General features: G+C 41.4%; 1 long non-coding RNA gene across 1 annotated transcript; it reads right to left on the bottom strand.

The window, feature by feature from the left end:
- Window positions 1–4,561: 4,561 nt before the first annotated feature.
- Window positions 4,562–8,689, bottom strand: LOC309717159. Its single transcript, XR_014279633.1, has 2 exons — window positions 7,229–8,689; window positions 4,562–7,084 (listed from the first exon to the last, which is right to left on the bottom strand). It is a non-coding gene; the product is annotated as an uncharacterized lncRNA (long non-coding RNA).
- Window positions 8,690–8,953: the final 264 nt, after the last annotated feature.

The raw sequence follows: 8,953 nt of genomic DNA, 5'->3' as shown, positions 1-8,953 counted from the left end.
TATATTTCATACCTTATCTGTGGAGTCAGCGCGTACAAGTCGTCATTCAAACAAAGGTAAGTCAGCTCGAGTACTGCGAGTGAAATGCGTTTGATTTCCCTGCAAACATTCAGATTAGTGCAGCATAAATTCATTCATGAGGGGAAATTACAGTGAGAACATGTGGAGGCTGTTAGGTGGATAACATAGTGAGTTCAGTGCATTGATGAGACATTGTCCTGAAGGATTTAGTTATTCTCTATGGTTAAAGAAATTGCACTAATTTATTAATGTTTATTATAAATAATTATAATTATACATCTTGCTTCCATATTTGTATCCTGTGTCACTAAAAATACATTTTATTGTAGTTTTATACATTGATTAATGACCTGCAGAATCTCCTTATCATATTAAGTGATTCATAATTGTCACTTTATGCTTTCTCCATCTCTAAAGTGATGACATCCTTGCATTACATGCTTTAGGTTCATTTTCTGCAGGCAGGTTTCTGACAGAGAACAGACAGATTTAGACTATAACCTGCAGCGTTCTATAGATGGACACATAAAGAAATGCATAATTACATGTATGTGCTAACTTTCTAGACACTTTGTTACATTTATGATAAAGTAGATAAAACACATTTGTGTCGGCCTTGGCTCATAGTTCTTGTCTTTAAATGAACTTTGTCTGTGTGTGTTTCAGGTGCTGCTCTCTCAAAGACTGAATGAACCAGCATTGCAGCCATGGGTCACTGAGAGCATCACAGGGAAGGTTGAAGTCGCCCACTGCACCTGTATGGCCGGAGTCGCAGAGACCTGCAGCCACGTCGCTGCTCTTCTGTCTAAAGTAGACGGAACAGTGTTGATCCGTGGCACAAGGACTGTTACAGATGAACCTGCATACTGGGTTTTGCCTGGTAATATGACCAAGATACAGCCAGAGGTTGGCCATAAGATAGACGACTTCTCTTCAGCTGCCCAAAAAAAGGCTCTTGATCAAAACATAAACAGACCATCTGTAGTGACAGGTAAAAGGAGCCGTCCCCAAAACAGAAAAACCCCACCTGCTACTGTGGAGGAGTCGTCACTGCTATAATGCCATCATGTTTTATCTAGGGGTCTAGATTTATGCCTGTAGTGCACTGCTGTGTAAATAATTTGCATTTACTGAATATGTACTGACTGAGTCCCACTGTTCAAAAGTTGAATAAAGAAACAAAATAATTTTGCCTTTTTTTTTTATTAAAACCACTTTATAGAGCATCACATCAGTAACAGTGTAGAATCCATGTCATTTACAGTTTACAAATGACAAAATGTTTACACCAAATCATGAGTGTTTACATGATATCACCCACTACTAACATTACTTTATTTACTGTATCTTTTGAAAAAATAACAGCACAAGACTTAAGAATATTTAACAGGAGCAGAATGGCGGATCGGGCCAAAATCCTTTCCACGCCCACCCCCGTGACATCACGCTCCAAAGCCCTATATATAACGAAAGGTGTTGGATTGGCCAATTGGTCATGATCGACTCTGGGCTGGACCAATTACAGCCGAGGAGGCCGGATGCACCCTCCCCCTTGTTTAGCAATCACGTGATTTTCGCGCTTTGCATGCCGGGAACTCGTGGCAAAACAATCCAAGTACCGCATCAAATGCAAGAATTTGCAGCACCGCAAAACGTTCATTCTCCGGTTCCAATACCTTCTTGTTTTTTCTTTGCCGCACAAAAAAGGAATGTACAAAACAAAAGGAGAACAATGCCGGTCCGTACAAAGACAGACTCGACGAAAAGACAAAGAAAAGATACGAGGAAAAATCAGAGTGATCCTTACAGCACACAGAGTGGACAAAAGACGTTAACGTGCTGCCCAACTTTCACCACGCTCAGATTTATAATCATACGGTTCTTGGAGTGAGTGCATACACTCATGAAGTTTAGTAACTTCAGGTCACTGCAACAAGCCCAGGTACAGTTTACCGACGGATGGGTGCAGGACCTTGAAATGCACCGTGTAGAACGAAAGACCATCGTACGAACAAAGGTGAGTTTACCAGTCTCACAAATTGTCGTCATAAATACACATTCGTTAAAAGTTTATTAATATAACCTTTGAGCTCAACAGTAATTAATTAGTAGTGGAAATAATTTCTGGTAGCGTCACAGAAATGTAGCAGTGACAATAATATTGTATGCTGTAATCGCACTGGACAATTAGTGATACAAAACAACTGTTTTATCCTGTGAATAAAAGTATATGTTTTTGTCAATGTACCATAATAACAGAAGCGAAACGCAATATTGTGTCAGGACAATTTACTATTTATGCACAATAAACAAAGGAGCATAGCGCGACAATTTCTGTTCAGCGCCAGACTTGCTTGTAACCTATATCACCAGTTATGTTAAGAAAAATGACGTATTAACTACTACAAAACTCTGATCTTTGTGGGAATGCTTGGAGCAGACTAACATGTGAGCTGGAGTGTTCTGGGACGTTATATTTGGTATATCCAGGCCATCCCTCGGCTCTTACTTCGGAAACATGGCTTAAAAATTTCTCTTCAACGACGTAATCCGATAAAAAAAAAAAGATCTCTTTACCCGTCGGCTTCCCGTGGCTGTCATGCGACCGGCTATTGCAGTTAATAATACAACAGCTTCTTGCCATTTTTTGGGTTTCTTTTTATCGCTGTGTAACTGATTTCAATTGAAAGCCTGCGTGCGCTAGTACCTCTTGCCACAAATTCCCAGAGTCCATTGCGGTTTTACCCCTGAATGACATCACATTTCCAATCTTTATCCTGGTGGGCCGGTCTCTAGTCAAAATGCCCGGGCCGATTTTTTGTCCCAGTCCAGCCTTGCTGCTCCCGACGAAGGGGAAACCAATCCTGCAGGGAGACCTACCTCGGCACTTGTGCAGGTGAAGCCAAAGGGAAGATTTGCTTCACCATATTTTCTAGTCTTTGGCTTAGAATGAAGTTGGTTTGGAAACATATTCAGCGATGCTTGATCTCCTGCTTTGCGTTTCTGTAGGCGCCCGTGCTAGCAGTGTCCAAGCGTTTTGTCTTTTCCCCCCCTTTTCATCCCCCCCCCCCCCCCCCCCCCCCTGCCATGGCTCTATGCCCCCCCTAGGGGGCGGGCCCCACACTTTGGAAAGGTCTGCGATGCAGGGCTTGGATTCAGCCTCTTGGGAAAAGAAACCCGTTCCATGAAGCTCTGTTTGCACTGTTCTTGAGCCATTCTGAGGACCACATGAGGTTTGGAGGTCTGTACTGACTGACTCTGCAACACATTGGCAACCTCCATGCACTTTGCACCTTAGCATCCAATGACCTCGCTCTGTGAGCGCCCTACCACTTTGAGGCTGGATCGCTATTGGTCTCAATCGCTTTCACTTTTCCATAATCCCAGTAATAGTTGACTGTGGAATATTCAGTAGTGAGGAAATTTCACAAATGCACATCCTATCACAGTCCAAAGCCAGAATTCACTGAGCTCCTGAAAGCGCCCCCTTCTTTCACAAATGTTTGTAGACGCAGTTTGCATGCTTAGATCCTTGGTTTTGTACACATGTGACCATGGAAGTGTTTGGAACGGCTAAATTAGTTGGTGAGTGAATACTTTTGAGAACAAAATGTATTTTTCCAACCAAACCTTTTGTTTCTCCTTCAGTTTCAGAGTGAGTCGGCAGAAAATTAAGAAGACTGCAGCATTGAAGCACTAAAGAAGCTAACTGCACTCCATGAATGTCTGGCAAAGCAAATGAACCACCTGCTAATGAATGACACACACTTGAAATGGCTAACTGAAGCCCGGACAGGCTGGGATCCCCAGAAGGGACCAGTTACATCCAACTAACGGCAAATAACCTGCCTCCGCACAACATGGAAGCTCTTGTCAATCATCACAGCAGCTAAAATGAACAAACATATGGTTCAATACATGAGCAGGGCCCGGAAAGAAATGATCAGAAACACTGGAGGTGCAAAACACCAGATCTGGTAGATGCAACAGTCGCTCGAGACTGCAAGACCAGACTGACCAACCTGTGGACTGCCTGGATTGACTAAACAAACACCTTAAGAGTCAATGCCCACACATGGATCCTAGAATATCTGGAACTATACAAGATCACACACGCTAAGAGCCCTCATCGAGGATTCAGTGGGTATGTGACGAACAACACTAGAGGCCGACTTCAAGATAATTACACAAGTCAGCATCAAGTGCAGGATTTACAAAGGAGCTCTATCCCCACTGCTGTTCTGCATAAACCTGAACCCCGTCAGTGAGATCATTAAGACTCACTATCCACACCTTTAGGATCTATAGCGACAAGATCATGATGTCATTCTTACTGGAGAAGTGTAGTCGGATGGTAACGAGAGTGAAGGAAGGACAGAAAAAGTGGCTAATATCAAAAAATCCTTTCAATGGCAGACAAAGCTTGACTGAAGGACAGCACAGAGGCACCAATCATCACAGCACAGGATCAAGTCCTGTTAAGGTTCAAAATATTGGGGATGGAGACAAGAGAAAAACCACAATAACAACACTGGTCCGGTCGGGTTGAGTCAAACGATGATTTAATGATCACACACGTGGGAGATGGACACTGATGCAGACAGCCTCAAAATCTCAAAATGGTGGAGCATTGCTCAAACTTTTATAACCTCTGGTGCCTCCACCTTATCATAAAAAGCCTAAACATTCACATGCTCTCTCTCACACAGCGCCTAAGCTACGACCTTGGCTCCCTGTTTATCTGCTCCTGCTGAAATGGGGCAGAAAACTCCAGCACACTCTGTTCTCCTCTACTCAGACAAATTAGACAATAACCTTCTGCGAACAGTATTTCTTATAACTCAGCGATATAATGCATCATAAAACAATATCATTCATTCACAACAAGTCAGCAATTTAATGTAATGCAAATCAGTTTAACTAATGCAATAGTTATCAGCTTCTTCTAATTCAGGAGAATAATGCAAACTAAAACTACATAATAATTCACAATCTTTAATTAGGGGTATAACATGGCATAAAATAATATCATAATTTTACAATTCCCCCTGATGAGGTCATTAGAATAATGACCTCACAAACACCCTGTAGCCCAGTGTGGCCGGGTTCATCTCTTCTCACTCCTGAGGTCCTTTGTCCCCCTGAGGGGCAAACCATATGTAAGATGACCTCTGTGTTTGTGCAAGTCAGGTGCAAGACAAACTATTACTACAAGGATAGCAGGTCCAGATGACACTCCCCTGTTCTCCCACAGCTTTATTTGGTGTTCCCTTATACCATTCAGACGTAGACTAGAACCTCTGTCCGAAGAGCTCTTAACCTTTATTTTATCGCTGCAGCTACCAGTGTCGTCCAGTTGGGTGATCCTCTGCTCTTAATTCTTCAACCTTAGGGGTTAGACAACCCTTCAGTCGTAACACAGATCAGGGGATTATTCTGCTCCGATTTCAAACAACGATCTGTGTATTCTCCAGAAAAAGGAACAGGAAGGTGTCCCCTTTTTGCCCAAAAGCCTCTCGAACTTCGTTGGTCTGGTGTTCCCGGATTTCCGCCAACCCCTTCATGGTTATTGCTGTGTTTATGGGATCCATCCTTTTGTGGTGACTAGCTGGAGCCCAAACGCCATGACCCTTGGACCCAGTTGATGTCTCGGCAGTCACTGTGTCTGACTCTGCTACGGAGGATCCTCGCATCTCTGTGACCTCGTCTGGTGTCTGTTCCTTTCTCTGTAAGAGACAGAAAACCAAAACACCTCTCTTCCTAACCCTAATAATCTAATGTTGTTATCTACTGACCTTCTAGTGATTCAGAATTGGTCTAAAACATTCAGAATGTCCCAGGGACTTATTCTAATCATATCTTATGTGTGTGTAAGCATGTTTGCATTTAGCCCTCTGCACTCAAGGCATTTCCTACACTTTATCAGTCCGGACAGTCACGCCGAACGAAGCTTCTGACCTTCAAAAGGCCGAGTGCCAGCTCGTTATAAGCACATTTGCAAGGTGTGTCTGAAAATTATTGAAACCCCTCTTTTTAACAAAAGACAAAAAATTAACAAATCTTCTAAACGCTATTCAGTTCATTTCAATGAGTAATGATTAAACATGAAAGTGATAGTTTATGCTTTTTCACTGATTCTCTAAAAGGTCCGTCTTCTCGGACCGCTATTAGCTTAAGCTTTACCATTCCTAAATTATTAAAGACACAAATGAAGTTATAAAATGTTCAAATAATCCTGGTTTGATGTTAAAGCTCAACCTTCCCCCCCTTTTTTGACACATTCCAATGTGTCAAATCAACGGAGCTAGAACATTCAAAAAAAAAAAAAAAGTTAGGCAGCTACAAAGTTTCCCAGACTCTTAAGGTGATCCGCGTGTAACGTTCTGACTCAGGTATTTAATATTTTAATGAATCTCGTTTAATTAACTGCCACTATTTAAACTAACCTTAAAGACATAATTTAAGAAAAGATCACAAAGAATAACATGATATCAGTGTTTTGTAAGCGCGTGCGGCCTTCTATGCTCGAAGCCTTTCCCCTCAATAGATCAGTCAGACATTCGCGCTGACTGTAGCTTTTAACCCTTATTAACTTGAGCACAACTCCACAATGAGCAACAAGTTGCAATATGTATGAAAATGATCATGGTTACACCTGCAATGAAAAATTATATCATTATCCTAACACCTGTAAATGGAAGATTCATCAGAAGTTATAACAATCACAGGAACACAGATGTTAGTATAAGGTCAAAAGCTTCAATAAATGATCATCGATGCAATACTTGTTGCATGATTCTCATACAATAATAATGCTGACATTGAAAATAACAGTATAACACCCCCTTTTGTCCCGTTTCACTTGACACCTAAACGTTTATAAATGCCTCTTTAATTCTTGATTTTATTTCCCCCTTTTCTCCCCTTACTGACCACAGCAGGGGGATCTTAGTTTTGAATCAGCCATGAATCCAGCTCACCTGATTCATCAGTGAGCTCCACCATCACTGGCGTCTGACAGGGTGGCGCTGCATACTCTTCCTTTAATATCACTATTTTCAACCTGTTAATGAGAGTGTTTAAACCTGAAGTCGACTACGTCCACAACAAGTCAATACAGCTGTAAATGTGGCCAATTATCAATCTATTACCAATCAATAACAACAGATAACTTCTATTTTATGCATGCTTTTAATCAACCACTCACCCAGAGGATCTCCAATCCCAGCAAGTTCCTTCTCCTCCTTTAATGAGTCTGTCCTCCTTCCATGCCCCGGTAACCGGTCCATCCAGAGCCATATGATCTCAAATATACATACAACAAGCCAAACCACACCTTGGTCACACCAACCCCTTCCCACCCCCAAGATGCCCAATGCCATCCTAGTATGGACTGTCAAAAGTGGCTTTAACGCTGACTGTCCTGACAATCCATCTCATACTTTTCCTGGTCAGATTTGCCAATCTCGGCACCAGGGTTTTAAACGTTTCGCCATTTTCATTAGGTTTTATTTTTTATTTAGTTTCGACTCCAGATTTTCAATTTTTTGCCAGTTGTAATTAGTTTTTACCAATTCTTTGCTAGTTTAGTCTAGTTTTTATTTTCTGAAAATCCTTAGTTTCAATTTAGTTTTATTTGTGTTTTGCAAAAGTTAAGTGTAACAAACTCTCAGTTGCATCATATCAGTCATGCTCTTCTGGTTATCCTTGGGTGTTGAGACTAATAACTATTAACTCTTGCCGCACCGTGTGGTCCTAATTTTGGTTGAAGTCAATTGATAACCTTTTGAAGGCGATTGTTTCACACCTTTATTTAGATGTCCCAGTCCTGTTATCTCGGGATACATCACGCTGCCTTATCTGGGGTTAGCTATTTTCTTGGGATGCGAGTTAAGTGGGTGAGCTCTAAAAAGAGGGGGAGTGTGCTCCCCCTGATGAGGTCTTCTAGGTAAGCTAGGTTAACCTTCTTGTGTGAGCTTTTCAAGTGCACTTTTAAGGTTTGTGGGATTTTTTGTTTTATAAATGTCCCTCAAGACCCCCTGATGACCCAGTAATTCATTTTTGCACACTGTAGTACACATTTAGTTTTTTGCTTGTAGCTCTCATACTCTACTTGCCACTCCTCTAAGTCCTGATGTTTCTTAGAGAGGACAACAGAACCTTTAAAATTATGTCACATGTGTGGGGGTGTGGCCTTGCCAATTGTTTTTCCCACCTTTTCAAAATGGCTGGCGTGCCCACAAGCACATTTTATGGAAGAAAGAAAGGTAAGCTTGATATTTACAATTAAAATGTTTTGTTAAACTCAGATTTTTATTTTATTCAAAAAATAAACATCTGGTAAATAATTTCAGGGGTCTTTAAGAATTAGGCTCATTTACTTTCACAGGGAACATGACTAATTTATTAATGTGTGCTCTACACATTGGGACTTTATATTTATATTTATTTCACTTTTTCCTAATACACAACTTTTGACAAAGGCGGAGAGAATTCTTAACAGAATTATTAAGGGAGATTCAAACATAGATTTTTCAAAATATGAGAGGGTCAGGACCCACTAAAAGCCACACAAAGATTATCGAGATGCAGTGGCAGATGTAATAGAGAAAGACACAGGGCCACCTGAAATCTGTCGTCCTATCTGGTGCAAAACCAACATGTAATAGAATCTGGAATTTTGATTTTATTCCAAATTCCGGGGAACTGCACTGTGTTGTCCAGTCTATTTCCCCCTATTGGCAAGCTCACGCAAGTAGGGCCGTTTATGCCCCGGAAAGATAATTATACGTGCTTTAAGTTTACCACAGATAAAGTTAAATATCGGTTGGGGGAAATTGACCCCAGTTGGTGTTCGGTCACCCAGATTGGGAGGACCACCAACAATGTGAGTGATGCAGCCACCCTAATTGGGACTTGGGCTTATTCCTTA

The sequence above is a fragment of the Aulonocara stuartgranti genome (assembly GCF_965226115.1).
Source record: "Aulonocara stuartgranti genome assembly, chromosome: 11".
Lineage (NCBI taxonomy): Eukaryota > Metazoa > Chordata > Actinopteri > Cichliformes > Cichlidae > Aulonocara > Aulonocara stuartgranti.
Note: the sequence above shows the minus strand (reverse complement) of the source record. Positions and strands in the feature narration are given on the sequence as shown.